The sequence below is a fragment of the Malania oleifera genome, chromosome 2, assembly GCF_029873635.1.
Source record: "Malania oleifera isolate guangnan ecotype guangnan chromosome 2, ASM2987363v1, whole genome shotgun sequence".
In the NCBI taxonomy this organism is placed as follows: Eukaryota; Viridiplantae; Streptophyta; class Magnoliopsida; order Santalales; family Ximeniaceae; genus Malania; species Malania oleifera.
The window spans coordinates 57,507,051-57,523,317 of record NC_080418.1 but is presented as its reverse complement, the minus strand read 5'-3'; the positions used below and the strand labels follow the sequence as shown (position 1 = coordinate 57,523,317).

Sequence of the window (16,267 nt, the reverse complement as noted above, 5' to 3'; positions counted from 1 at the left end):
CAACATAAATTTGAATTAGGAGCATATCATCATTTTTGGATTTGATGAAGAGTGTAGTGTCAATCTTGCCATGGGTAAACCCATTTTCTATCAGAAAACCACTAAGTCTCTCATACCAAGTACTAGGGGCTTGTTTCAATCCATATAAGGCTTTAGACAACCAGTAAACATGATCTAGATTATTATGATTTTCAAAACTGGGTGGTTGTTCTACATATACTTCTTCATTAATATAGCCATTTAGAAAAACGCTTTTAACATACATTTGAAACAATTTAAAATTTTTTAAAGCGGCATAAGCAAGTTGCATTCGAATGACTTCTAACCTAGTAACAGGAGCATATGTTTCATCAAAGTCTATCCCTTCTTCCTGATTATATCGTTGGGCAACTAGTCTAGCCTTATTCCTAATTACTACCCCATTCTCATCTTTCTTATTTCTATATACCCATTTAGTTCCAATAATGGTATGATCATTAGGCCTAGGAACTAGGGTCCACACTCTGCTTCTTTCAAATTGATTAAAATCTTCTTACATGGACATCACCCAAGATTCATCTTCTATAGCTTCTTTTATATTTTTTTAGGTTCTTCTTGGGACAAGAAAGCAAAATGACTCACTAGGTTCTTCAAGGAGGATCTTGTGGCTACACCACAGGATGGTTCACCTATGATCTGATCTATAGGATGGTTCCTAATAAATTTCCAATCTCTAGGGAACTCTTGAACTTCATTTTCATTATTAATATCTTTAGATGATTTATCATTTACTTCTGAATTTTCACTTGCATTGTTTTCAATAGATAATTTGTATAAGCATTTTCTAATATCAATATCATCTTCATAATCTTTCTTAGAAAATGGATTAGATTCATCAAATATGACATGGATAGATTCAATGATAGTCAGTGTTCTTTTATTGAAAACCCTATATGCTTTACTATTAAGAGCGTAGCCTAGGAAAATGCCTTCATCAGATTTAGAGTCAAATTTCCCTAGATGTTCATTATCCCTAAGCAGAAAGCATTTACAACCAAAAACATGAAAATAGGAAATATTAGGTTTATGGTTGTTCTACAATTCATAAGGGGCTTTATTAGGTGACGGTCTAATCAACACCCTATTCATGACATAACAAGTAGTATTTATGGCCTCGGCCCAAATATATTTAGGTAAGTTATGTTCATTTAGCATAGTTCTACCCATTTCTTGTAATGACATATTCTTTTTTTCTACCACACCATTTTGTTGAGGGGTCCTAGGTGCAGAAAAGTTATGTGAAATGCTCTCTAGGTCATAATAATTTTCTATGCCTTCATTTTTAAATTTTGTGCCTCTATCACTTCTTATATGACTTATCTTGTAGCCTTTTTCATTTTGAATTCTCCTACAAAGCTTGGTAAACTATTCACATGATTCATTTTTTTGCGAAAGAAATAACACCTATGTGAACCTAGAAAAGTCATCAACAATAACAAAAGCATATGATTTACCACCAAGACTTTGCACAAAATTAGGACCAAACAAATCCAAGTGAAGCATTTCAAGTGGTCTAGTGGTAGATATAAATTTCTTTTTCTTAAAACTTGATTTTGTTTGCTTACCCATTTGACATGCATCACAAATTTTATATTTTACAAATGACATTTTAGGCAAGCCTTTTACTAATTTTTTTCTCACTAGTTTTGACAATAAGTCCATGCTAGCGTGTCCTAAGCGCTAAGTTATCAAAAGTGGTAGTGTACACATTTTCATGGCAATCTGCAGTGAAATGAACTTTATGATCTATTTTACTTTCAACTATGCATTTATCATTTTCAAATGATACCTTATATCCTTTATCACACTATTGACTTATGGTCAAGAAGTTATGCATCCGCCCATCAACTAATAAAACATTATCAATTACAAGGGAAGGATCCTTACCAACGTTACCTATGCCGATGATGCGTCCCTTTGCCTTGTCACCGAACATCACATATCCTCCATCCTTGGGAATGATTGATGCAAATTTTTCCTTGTCCTTGGTCATGTGTCATGAGCACCCGCTATCCAAGTACCACCTGTCCTTGGAGGAGGATGATCTCAAACATACCTGCAAAATAGACTAAGTAACTGATGCTGGTCCCCAAATTTTTTTGGGTCCACGGGGGTTAGTAGTTGGATCACCCTTAACTACCCATACTTTTCTAATTTTTGCATGCTTATTCCTAAGTGGACAATCAAATTGAATATGGCCAAATTGTTTGCATTTAAAACATTTCATTCTACACTTAGGATCTTTATGAGGGACTTGAGATTTTGATTCATGCGTGAAATGTCCCAAGTAAAGATTAGGTCGTCTAACATTTTCAATACCATTAAAACATAGACCCTCTTTACTTAGAGAATTTCTTTGGGCACCAAGTAGTTTTTCAAAATTGCGTTTGCCCTCGGTGAATTTAAAAATAATTTTGGAGCTATCCTCCAATTTCCTTTCAAGTTCAACAATAGTCACATCTTTTTCTTTCAAAATTGAAGCATGGGAGGTTTTTGCAATTGCAAACAATTTTGACCAATTTTCACATTTCTTTTTCAAATCATCATTTTCTTTTGTCATTTTCTTCAATAGTTTAGATACACGAATATATTCAAATTGTAATTCTCTAAACGTAGGCATGCAATCAGAATCACAATCATCAGATGAATAATATGAAGATAAAGAACAAGAGGATGATACCTCATCACCATGTGCCATCAAGCACAGATTAGCAACCTCTGAGTCGTTGCGGTCTGATTCTGAGTCACTACTGCTTAATTTATCCCATGAAGTGCTTGCTTTCATGGCTTTCTTCTTTTTTCTTAGCCTCCTTTTTCAGTAGTCGGGAGTTCGGCTTGATGTGCCCCACTTTGTTGCAATTGTAACACATGGGAGCATTTGATTTTTCTTTTCTTATGCTAGGCTCTCCCTTCTCTGATGTAGACTCCCTATATCTTTTGTATGACTTTCTATTCTTTCTAAAGAATATGCTAAATTTTCTAGTCAGTATGGCCATATCATCATTAGTGTCAGGTTTGCTGCATTCACTAGATGTATTAGTTGAGGTTTTCAATGCAGTCACCTTTTTCACCCTATTATGTTCATTGAGTCTCTCATTTATGGCTAATTCATAGGTGATTAGGGAACCTATCAATTCATCTAGAGTCATGGCCTTAAGGTCTTTACCCTCAGCAATGGTTGTAGCCTTGGCTTCCCAAATAGGAGGCAAGCCTCTAAGGATCTTCTCAATCATCTCATATGTGGGATAGGTCTTACCCAATGCATGCAGTGAGTTTATAATGTGTGTGAATCTAGTGTACATGCTCTGAATGGACTCACCTACATTCATCTTAAAGGCCTCATATTCACTAGTCAACATATCTATCTTACTATCTTTCACATCCCTAGTACCCTCATAAGTGACTTCTAACTTATCTCAAATTTATTTTGCAGTAGAACATGACATTATTCTATTAAACTCATTCACATCAAGACTACAATACAGAATGTTCATAGCAGTGGCATTCAAACTAACAGCTTTCATATCATCATCATCATATTATTCCTCAGTTTTAGGAACTCTAGTTGTACCCCCTATTTTCATAGGAACATAATTTCCCTTAGAGACGATCCTCCACACCTTCCACTCCGTATTTTGAAGGTAGATGTGCATCCTCTGTTTCCAGAAGGTGTAATTAACACCACTGAAAATCAGAGGTCGTGTGTAAGATGGTCCCTCAGGGAAAGGGGTCACGGAGCTATGAGTCATATAAAATCTTTTGCAAAGTAACTATTAGTCTATGCTACGTGGCTCTGATACCAATTGTTAGCTTTACCGTGATTCTAAAAGGGGGGTGAATTGGTATTTTTAAAATCAGTACTCTAGATCAGTATCCTAACAGCAGTATTTTCACAACTCTAAAGTCTATCTAGTGCAAATAAAATAAATCAATTGCAATATGTAGCAGAAATTAAATAGCGCAATTAATTTAACTAAACATACATCAGAAAGTAGTAAGGAATTAAGTGACACCAAGAAATGTTATCGAGGTTCGGAAAATTGCCTACATCCCCGCCTCAGCTAACAAGCACAAGGATTACCATTATAATGCTCACTTAAATGGGTGGAGCGGCACCCAAAAAACAAGGTCAATTAGCACAGGGCTGACCTCAACCTTTACACTCAATCCTTACCGAGCTGGATTACCTCCCCCTCAGGCCACTCCTGGAAATACAATAGTATGTTCACGATAATGAAACTGGTACGGCGATTATGCTTTCATGTAAAGCATATATGTACCCAAAACAATCACATACACCACCAAATGATATAATGAATTATGCTCAATGTGGTCTAAGATGTCTACTTTTAAATATTTATGCAAGCATTGCAATTAGTGCATGAGAGTGCAAATAATATGATCTTTGTGTCAAAATAATATTTTCAATCACAATGCTCAAGCAAAGATACTAGCTACACTTCAGATATATCAACAAATGATTTTTCTCAAACTATAAGCCTCAAGAGATGCATAGATTTTGTTTGCAAAAAGGGTTTGATCTTTGTGTTCAAAATATAATACTATTCAAAGAATATTGCAACAAAGATCTTTAGAACATAAGCAAATACCTCTTCAAGCAAATATTTGAAAATGATTTAAAAATATTTTAAGCAACCAAAATCGAATAAGAACTTCTTAAGATATTGCAATGATAGTGCAACACTTAGAAGCTCAAGTGAAGTCTTCTTAGAAAATACTTATTGTTAAAGTATCCTAAGAGAACTTGAGGTCTTGCTCTCAAACAAAATAATTTCAATCAATCACAAATTTGAGAGAGCAAACCTATAAGACCCGATATTAGGTAAGGTACTCGACGTAACGTTCTTTAATTCAGATTTTACCGAAATCTTGGAACTTTTCAAGGATATTGGATGGGATAAGCTCATCACCTACCAAGCTAAAGGGTATTATCCTAATGTTGTACATATTTTCTATGCAAATATGGAGCGATATGAAAATGGAATCAAAACAAATATGCTTGGGAAAGAGATTCAACTAAATCCCATATCTTTGGGAAAAATTCTACGAATTAAGCTAGGGGATTTTGAGATTCATATTATTGAGAAGCAATGGATTATGGCTCAAGGTTTCACACCACAAGAGTTTTTGCCAGTAGTTATGACTGACATTCTAGTAAACTTTGGTCATCCTCCACTTTATAAGCAACTCAGTTTGAAAGCCCTTATTTTGCATAAGATCATTACATACAATATTTTACCACGATCTGGTTCTCACGATCACATTTCGTTTTTGGATTGTTTTGTAATGTGGTGCATCCTCAAAGGGAAAAAGTTGGATCTTCCAAGCTTGATTATTCAGTGGATTATTATGAAAGTTGGTGCTCCCCGTGTTGTCTTACCATATGCGGGAATGTTGAATATGGTTTTTGCCCATTTCAATGTTTTAACTCCATCATTCAACTTTACTAGCAAGACATATGATATCTTTACTGATACTGTTCTAAAAAGAATGGGCTATAAGAATTCTCCTCAAGGATGGTTCCGTAAAGGACATAGGAATGTCCCATCTGCACCACCTTCTTCATCATCTATCCACACAACTTTAGTTTAGCTTGCTACAGACACTCCTTCATGGTTTGTTCCATTTTTCAACCATTATATGACATTCAGTGGTGATATGAGATCTGGTCTTGGTATTTTGCAAGAAAAGGTTACATCCATAGAAACCCACTGTTCACAAATTGATAAACGGGTTGAAAAGATTGAGCAACAATTAGCTAGCTCCTCAAAAGGAAAATCTCCTATGAGTATCAGCTTTGCTACTTCTAGTGAGGATGAATCTAGAGAGTAAGAAGAAGGAGAAGATGACAGTGATCAAGAGGAAGTACAGAATGAATCTGAAGAACAAGAAAAAGAAGATGATGAAAGTGAAAATATAGAAGCTTCTGACTGATTTTTACTTTTATGTGTTTTTATGTATTCAAGTTTTATCGGCTATGCAACCTTTGGTGTTCTAGAACTAGTATTTTGACTTGAAGTATTTTCTCTGTTTTTCCTCCTTCCCTCCTTTTTGATAGATGTCCAAAGGGGAAGAGAAAGTTGTAGTGCAAAAATATGAAGTATGTTTGTGACTTTTAATGAAGTTTTTTTTTTCTCTAAATATACCATGCTTTTTTATAGGGGGAGTCATTTTTTCTCTAAATATACCATGCTTTTTGATAGGGGGAGTCATGAAAATATACATGCTTATTGACAAAGGGAGCCATGAATTTTAAAAGCTTATTATTTTTGCTCTCGATTTGTCATCATCAAAAAGGGGGAGATTGTTGGCCTAATAAGGCTTACAATTCTTATTTTGATGATAACAAATCAAATGATATATTTAATATGTTTTAAGTAAAAGTTTTTAGGAAAATAACAGAGTTCAAGTGCATAAGAAAGTTCATGGATTACAAAGAGCATGAAGAACGAAGTCATATTGAGAAAAGCTCAAAGGAAAGAATGCAACTACAAAGATGATGGAAGAACAAGTTTGAAGATTAAATTATACTTTTAAGGATATTCTCAAATGTAAGTACTTCAAAGTAAATCTCAAGTATAAAGAAATTTGAAGCTCATAGAAAGTTAAAAATATGTTTTAAACATATACTCTAAAGAATAATTTTTCAAATCAATAAAAAGAAAGGGTTTAAGAAAAGAATTTTTTTTTTTTTAAATACTGAAAGGCCAGGCGACTGCCATGTTGAGACAAGTGACTGCCTTGGTTCTGGTAGGCGACTGCCTGCACTCTGTTTTGAAAATTGCTTTATGACAGACGATTGCCAAGTCGTGGCAGGCGACTGCCACTCGAACATTTGCAATAAATTTCTCAATGAAAAGATTTTTTGAACCACGTTTTTGAATACATTTAATTCAAAATATTTGAAAATGAATTTTAGAAATCTTTGGGAGTAATGGATGATTTCTAAAGCCTCTACAAATAGTCTTAATCTCAAAGAAAAAAATAAGAGAAAGAACTTTGATGAAATATTCAAAAGAATTTTGAAATTGAGAAATCCTCTAAAGTTTCCAAATCTAGTGCTTTTCAACAACTTTTCTAATCCAGAGATATTCAAAGGCTTTTAGATCAAAGTAAGTTTTTCAAAGCTTTTAGATCAACTAATCTTCAACTATTCAAAATTTTTTTTTCAAAGGATCTAAAATTCTTTTGAGATAAAATCTCTTATCTGAAATTGATTTACAATCTGAAGCAAAGTTTTCCAACGATCAAAATCTTTTATCTTCTTTGGAAAATTATTTGATAATCCATACCAAGTAATTGAGCTTGAAATTTCTTATATTTGAATTACTTTGAGGTATAAAGTGAGCTGATTGGTGTATTAATTCACTCTACTATGAGAGTTCTCTTTTGTACACATATTCCTTTGTTATCTTTCTTAAACGATTCTGAGTTGTTGAATCGTTGAACCAAATAAAGGGTTGTTATTTGGAGAGGCGGGCTCTAGCCTAATCGAAGGAGTGTATTGTAAGTTGGTATTGTTCCACCAGGTAACGGAACTGATATAGTGGAATCCTTTGGTGTTTTTGCCAAAGGCGAGGACTTAGGCTGTGTTGAAACCGAACCTCGTAAAAACTCTTGCCTCTTTCTCTCTGATTTACTTTACATTTCTTACTTGCTGTTGTTATATGATTTTTATGTGCAGGTTGCAGTTTCTAAATTGAGAAAGAAACAAAAAGTACTTGATATTTAGAAAGTACGTTTTGATTAATCGTTTGCGGAAACTTAAGAAGAGAGTACGTTGATTAATCTACGAAAATCTTGATCAAGTAAAGTGTTCGCTAAGAGTTTACAGGGAAATCAACAAAAGTTTTTACATCTTAATTGAGTGATTGAATTATCATGATTTCATTGATTGATTTGTAAATTTAAATTTCTATATTCTTGAGTGTGGTTATTATTTATACACATTTATATATATATATATATATATATTTCTAGGTTGTTAAAATTAAAAGTCGATAAATCATTAAAATATTAAAAAAATCCAATTCACCCCCCCTCTTGGGAAGCTATTCCTCATTTCACTATGTGTTCCTGGTCACGCCACATGGTCAAGCATCGTCTTCTTGTCCCCTGATGATCTAAAGCTTACGAGAGCTTGGCTAACCATCTGATTTTGAGCATTGAGTCTTCAAAATCCCCTTCGCTTCTCGTAATGCCTAACTCCATCGTTTGAACCTGTTTTTCCTGAAAAGACAAGCAAACCTTGCATAACTCTGAACAATAATAACTCTGGGCAAATACATAATTGCCTATAGTTATTATTGTTTAGAGTTATGAAAGGTTTGTTTGTCTTTTCAAGAAAAATAGGTTAAAACCATGGAGTTAGACATTACAAGAAGCAGGGAGGATTTGGAGAACTCAAAGCTCAAATCAGATGCTCAGCCAAGGTCCTGAAGCTTTAGATTATCACGGGACAAAAAGATAATGCTCGACCATGTGGTGCGACGAGCAACACACAGGGACAACTTAGTTTTCCACTGCAAGCTCCAAGGTTCAGATTGAGAACAAAATGCTACAAGGTTAGACCAAGTTTTTGCCCAAGTGACTCTCTAGGGCGAGCACATGGAAATACTGAGACAAAACTGAGAGCAGAATTACCAAGAACCTCAATGAAGTGTTCGACCCAAAGAAATTAAAGGACGACTATGTTGAGTTCCTGATATTTCCTAAAAATCAAGATCTTGCAAGTCTCGACCATCAACTCGACCAGTAAAACCCTGAGGCGCAATTCAGTCGAAGACATTGAAGATTCAAATTCATGATTTCTTGCGAGTCTCGACTAAGGCGCACGCAATAATGACATAGGGGTGACTTGGTCAACAACGATGATCTTTTGCACAAGATTTGCTACAAATTTTCTTGACTTGTAAAACAAACCTTGTAAACCCTAGAGCCTATAAGTATTCACTACGAACCCTAGCTCTGGGTTCCTCTTTGGCCTCTCTTAGGTTAGTGATAGAATTAATATGTCATTGAGAGCCACTTTAGATTAGGAGTAGAGTAGATTTCAATTCTTGTTTCAGTATGTGCATGAAGTGTCTGATGGCCTGTGACAATTGGCGGCATTCTTGTGCTTCCATGTATATTACACGATCTTCTTTTGTACTTCCTGGCATTAGTGACAGACGTGATGAATGCAAAGGGATGATCTTTTTACATGCTTTCTCTTTACTACTTTCATTTATTATTTAGATGGTGATGATGTTGAGTGACTAGATTAACTCCTCTATTTCTTCAGTGAGGTACATGTATTAGGCTACAAAATCCCATAGAGGTTCTTATAATCGTCTATGATAGAGTACTCCAGTTCCTGACCATGCTCTGGATGGCCGGTGCACCCTTGCAACTCTATGTCATCGAACTGCTCCTTAGATTGTTTAGCCGGGTTCCAGTTAGTTTAGTACGGTAAACTCACTGAACTTAGATTATGCAAAACAACATCCTAAACTATATTCATGTCTAAACACTGCTTTGTAGGAGTAGGGTTAACTTAGATTTACTTGCTTTCTTTTACATGCTTTCTAGTAGATTGTTAGACTTCACCCATTGAAAAATACCACCTTTTTATTTCTATTTTATACAATGCTATAGTAAATTAATTTGAAAGAGGTCTCATAACTGCACTTTAAGTCTCCGTGGATCGACAACTGATTTACCCACTTTCTACTAAACTTGGGATTACTTAGGTTATATAAATTTTATCTTTGGTAGTTAAGGACCCAAACCTTGGCTAGACTACCAACTTTTGGCGCCGTTGCTGGGGACTTGACTACAGTTGTGAACCAACTTCTAATTTAGGGTATTATTGCCTTGTTCTTTTGATTTGCTCTCCTTTTATTTTCACTTTCTTTATTATTTTTATATTTTTTTATTTTTTCTGAAGTTTGAATTTGTGTGCTTAAAAGTGTGTATGTTTGGTCTGCGTTCTTTGGAACCTGAGATAATTCCTATAGATCCTGAGATTGAAAAATCATGTACGTCCCTTAGGAAACCTATCTCTAATCCAGAGAAGGCTAAGACGTCTAAACTGAAAGCCATGGCCGAAAATAACCCACCGATTCTCATTGAACAAATCCCGAAACCCCAAGCTCTCTACTTACCTACGGTAGGAGAGTAACCCCTTCAGCCTCTTAGGGACTACTTTATACCTAATGCATACACCTCACTGTCTTGCATCCAGTTCCTGGATGTCCAGGTAGCACAATTCGAGATTACAACTTCAATCATCTCGATGCTGTCCAACTTTCACAGGAACCCCATTGAAAATCCTTATCAGCATCTAGATGAGTTCTTGGAGATTTGCTCCACTATCCGTATACCTAATTTTAGTGATGACACCCTTCATTTTAGGCTTTTTCCATTCTCTCTGAAGGATAAGGCCAAATATTGGATGACTTACTTAGAGCCGTACTCGGTGACCAACTAGGCCACCATGCAACATGAATTTTTGAAAAATTACTTCCCAATTTGGAAGACTAACCAGCTGCGAAAGGTAATCGCAAGTTTCACGCAAACGAATGGGAAACTTTTCTTTAAGGCCTGGAAGCGTTTCAAGGACCTACTTCATAAATGCCCACATCATTAGGTCGCCAAGTCGCAATTAGTTCAAAATTTTTACAAAAAGTTAGCTGAGAGAGATAGGTCCATGATTTATGCATCGTGCGGAAGTACTTTCCTCACAAAGCACGAGAATGAGGCCTGGATTCTCTTTGAAAATTTAATTCTCAGTAGCACATGGCTGTCACTCGTAGACTACCCAATCCATCAACCTCTAAACCTAAGGGAGTTTATGAGTTTACCACAAGCCAAGACCTAGCCCCTACCTTGCATGCCATATCCAAAAAATTAGACCAATGCTTGTTCTTAGGACTACAGGCAATGGTGTGTGCAAAAATTTGTGCAATTTGCTCTGACCCTTCCCATACATGTTATAACTTCCCTCATGTGCATTCCCAACCTAAGCTTGTGCAAGAGGAAGTGAAAGCCACCCACAATTGGTATGATAAGTCGTTCAATGACCCTTATTCGAATACCTACAACCCTGGGTGGAAACAACATCCTAATTTCTCCTAGAGGCTGCAAGCTCCAGGCCTTCAACCGTAAAGACCTCCATAAGCCCCTAATGCTTTGCCTCCATGGTCATACCAACATTTCCAAAATCATCCTGATTCAACCCCCAGATATTCAACCGTTTAGCAGTCATCTCCACCTCCCCCTAAATATTATGACACATTTCAAGAGACTGTATAAAGAGCCCTTAAGAACATTGAGGCTAATCGCTAAGAGGATCATAACTACTTCACTCTCACTCCCAATCCATTGTGAAGCTAGAAGCTACCTTTGGGCAATTAGCACCTTGAGTCAGAGAGATGAGGGCAAGATGCCAAGTCAGCCCATAGTGAATCCTAAGGGACAATATAGGGTGGAATGTGAACCTGAAGTTGGCCCCTCATCATACCCTAAGTAAGCTCAGGAGGTGACCACCTTCCAAAGTATCAGGAAGATAGATAAACAAGGTAAGGAGCAACCAAGCTAGGGAGAAAATAAGGATGAAAAGAGGGTTGTGCCCAATATTGATTCATGCACCCTATCCTCCTCTAGTTGGGTACACAAACCCTTGATCCCCACACCTGCAATTGAAAGGACCAACCCTCAGTTCGTCCCCCATAGAGCTTTTCACAGCCCTTCAGTGGCATATCCTGTAGCCCCTCTTACACCTTCTATATTTAGGAAATAGGCCTCAACTGAGTCCATTTGGGACATGTTTAAACAAATGAGAATTGACAAGCCTCTCCTAGAAGGCATTAACAAATCGCCTGCGTTTACAGAGTTCCTTAAGGACTTATCAACGCAGGAGCAAGAGTTGAGGGTACATATTGATGGTTTAGTCAAGAAAGCCGAGCATATGAACTCCATGATACTAAGGCACCTCATTCCTAAACTGAAAGACCTTGATTCCCCCACTATTTCGTGTGTAATTGGCGGTTACACCATTGATAGGGCTTTTCTAGATTTAGGGTCGAGCGTGAACATCCTTTCAACTTGGCCTATCAACAACTTGACCTTGGGAAGATGAAGCCCACCCCGATAATAGTGAGTCTTGCTGATCGATCTTTTAAGCAACCCCGGGGTGTGGTAGAAGATGTGGTGGTAAAGGTGGGAGAATTTCATTAGCTTATCGATTTCATCATTTTAGATATGGCGTCTTCCATAAATCCGATCCTTGTCCTTCTAGGACGGCCATTCCTAGCCATAGCCAATGCTTGCATTCAATGTAGGATGCGAATTATGGACATTCCATAGGGCTATAAGGAACTTAGGCTGAACATATTTACTGCCTCCCAATATGCATTAAAAGTTGTCCAAGCTGTTGACGAAGGCCTGTTGATACAATTTTTGAGGAAAAGGCTCCCTCACTTTTATGGAGGGACCCTTTGAATAATGCACTTTAGCTTGAATACCCTTCCATGACCGAACTAGGTAATTTCAATGATCACACTTCTACAAGTCATGATTTGGTCTTCCATCCTAAGAACAAGTTAGGGGTATGCAATACAAGGTGTGACGAGAAAGAGGGGGAGTCCAATGTCACCTTCGAATCAGGATGAGTTCAAAATAAGCTTAAGAATTTCAGGCTAAAGATGGTAGACTTAGTGCTTCTGGGAGGCAACCTGATAAATTTTTTTTTTTTTTTTTTGAGTCCATAATTTGTTTAGGGTAGACTAAGTAGGATATGTTGGGGGTGTGACTAAAGGGGCGACCATCACACGTATGGGCGACTAAGTCCAGCCCCTAAATTATGTTGAAATTTAGAAATACCGAGAGGGTCGACCATGTCTGCGACCAACACCGAGCTGTGTGTGCCCTAGTTAAGAGCATTAAAAAGTCATTTAAAAACTCTTTCATCCCCAACTCTTCAACTCCTGCTTTCTCATTACCACCTACTCAAGCATAGTCGTCGTCTCTTCGCCCTCGCCACTAGAGCAATTTGTTTCTTCATTACACTTCCTCGAATATGTTGTCTACCTCTGATTCATCTCTGGAATCATCCCATGCAATGTCTCAACCTGCTACCAAGCAGCGGCGCCTTTGAGTTATGCCACGATAGGGTTCCACGTCGATGGGTCGGTCGATTTTAGGAGTGTAGTGTGAAGCTACATACGTGGTGAGGGCACCACGTAGACAGCTACGACGAATACCACGACGGGGTTTGGCTCTGCGATTAGGAAGTTTGGCACAAACATTGAGGATGCCATGGGAACCCAATAAAGACTTGTAGACATGTCCACCACACTCTGCAACACTTTCATCTATGGAACAACCCCCACACATCTCCACCGGACTTCATGAGGTCTGGTTTACCTATCAACTTCTATTCTAAACACTCTGACCCACCATGTCATATGTTCCTTCGATGGAAGTCATTAATGACCCCCACTACAAGGCACTATGAGACATGTTGGGTGTGCAACCATTCCCTTATCCATTTCAATCATATCAGTCTCTACAACCGGGTACCATGCCTGACCAGCCGATGCCACTCTAGGTTCTCTAGCCATGTCGGTCTCGACCTCCACTTTCTCCCCACTGGCTTCAATACCTATGGGAAATGACACCAACCTGTGATGCGGTGTTGGCCAAACCAGTGATGTTTTCTTCTAGCTCAGATTCTAATTCTGACTCCGATTAAAATCAACGTAGTTGGGTCAGTCACTATTGGGTCTTGTATTATGCCTCTGTGGCACAATTTTGTTTTTCTTTTATTTTCTTTCTTGTCCTTGTTCACCATGTTTTGGTGGAGGTCTCAATGCTCGTAACTCTTTCTATATATTGTATTGCCTTTTACTATGAATGAATATACATGGTGCCTTTGGCTACTACATGTCTTTTGCGCTACAGTGTATTTTTGCATGCATAATGTTTCTGGATACTATAATTTGCAGGTACACTGTTTGTTATTTCAAGCACCATGCACTGTCCTCTCCTAGACCTGGGTTCTATCTTTCCTTTTACACTTCAATAAGGACACTGAAGTTCTAAGTTGGGGGTAGGGGGTGGCACACTACATGACACATTTCATGCACAAAAAAAATGACACATTTTAATTTTTTTTGAAAATATTTCTAGTGAACTCTATCTGTCCAGGCCACGCTAACATATATTTTATACCCTCTATATACACCTATATATCCTAGGGTTACATGCATAGGCTCCTTAATTACATGATTTCATTATGCTCACTAACAATGTAGTGAATTAGTTGTGTAAAATTCGCATGGCAAGGCTGACATCTTGGTATTACTCCAGTTTACTAGTTGTTTAATACTGATATGTAAACTCTTGTATTTACATGGTACTTCGTGGGGCTAAAAACACACTTACATGTAATTTTTAGCACTTAAGGATCTTTGAGAGCATTAAGAGAACACCCATGGCGACTATGACACCTTGTGAGGTACTATTGAGCCGTTTGTTCATTTCTCGAGTTGTTGACGTCAAACTCTGAGTTTATAAAACTCAGCCTTCCTTCTTTTGCGGGATTTCCTTTTCCAACTAGTCTTGGTTTTTGCATTTGCTAACCTAGAGGTGACATCAAGTGGGGAGATATAAATCTAGGCCTTGTAACTTACTCAAGACATGAAGGTTAAGTCACCCCTAAAGGCAGACTCTTTCCATGGACTCCTATTCGAGCTACATTCCCATTGGAAATATGAAGACAAGATAAGAATGTGATTATTGTCTTGGCTGATCATGCAAAGAAAGAAAATGAAAAAAGGAAGAAAAACCTAAGCAGATAAAAATGAAAACAAAAATATACACCTGCTCCAAAAAAATATAAAGAGGTCAAGCCAAGGACACGACACCACAATTATGCACGTATGAAGGATCTTCTGCTAACCAATGCACTTGCTAAATTCACTATTAGTTTAGGAATAAGTTCATCTAGGGTGGTCTTGATTAAATGTGGCGAGTAAGTGAGACGATGCTAAGGTGAAGGACCTGACACCTCAGTAAAGGCTGGATTTCTTTCCTTTAAGACTAGTCCACTCCACATTTCTAGCATTAGTTCTTCAAATATGTGGGACATTTGATCATGACACTCTTCCTCACATATAAGAATGAATCCATTTTCTTAAGTGAATTTTGAGGGAATAAACCAGTGAGGCTAAGTCAAGACGACCATTCTGTAGGTGTCTTAGAGCACTTTGAGTGAGACAAATCATATACCTTGCACATGCCTTGTGAAGTGGCCTATTCATACCTAGATTTACATGCTAATATTAACTCCAAATTATAATCAGAGATTGATTCTCTGTGAGTTGTGTCTTGAGATGGTTGTGAATTATTGAGATTGGCATGGTTGAAGTGCAATGGAGTGTGTGTATAGTAGTTGTGTATAAAGGAACTTGTATGTAATAAGATTATATCTCTATATATAAAATGGTATAATTATACTGCATATGTTCTCATATTTTATTCGCTGAACTAGTGTTTGTGGGTATCGCCCTGGAAACCCTCACAAGACTAGAACTTGTTCACTAGGATCAACTTAGGGCATTAAAGCCTTGTTGCATACGGTAAATGAAATCGTGTTTCGCGCAAAAGAGGATGTAGGTAGGATTTGGTAGTTTTCTTAGATTTTGCTTTGCTCGATGACTAGAAAAGTGTAAGTTGGGGGTTGTGATGAGTCCCTAAAATGCATGATTTTAAACCCTCATTTATCTTTGTTTATCCTCATTTTACTATGTAATTGCCCAGAGTTATTATTGTTCAAAACTATGCAAGGTTTGTTTGTCTTTTTAGGAAAAACAGGTTAAAATTATGGAGTTAGGCATTACGAGAAGCCAGGGAGGATTTGGAGGACTCAAAGTTCAAATCATGCTTAGCCAAGCTCTTGAAACTTCAGATTGTCAAAGGACAAGAAGATGACGCTCGACCATGTGGTGCAACAAGTCTTCCATCGTAGACTCCAAGATTTAGACTAAGATCAAAATGCTGTAAGGTTCAACCTATTCCTTGACCAAGTGACTCTCTAAGGCAACCACGTTGAGATATTGAGACATAACCAAAAGCAAAATTACCGAGAGCTTCGACAAAGTTTTCAACCAAGAGACCTTAAGGGGCGACTATGTCGAGTTCCTAAGATTTCCTGAAGATCGAG

The 16,267-nt window shown here is 37.3% G+C and overlaps 1 non-coding gene across 1 annotated transcript; it reads right to left on the bottom strand.

Annotated features, from left to right (window-relative positions):
- Positions 1-10,586: 10,586 nt before the first annotated feature.
- LOC131150093 (small nucleolar RNA R71) lies at positions 10,587-10,692 on the bottom strand. Its single transcript, XR_009135476.1, has one exon. It is a non-coding gene; the product is annotated as a small nucleolar RNA R71 (small nucleolar RNA).
- Positions 10,693-16,267: the final 5,575 nt, after the last annotated feature.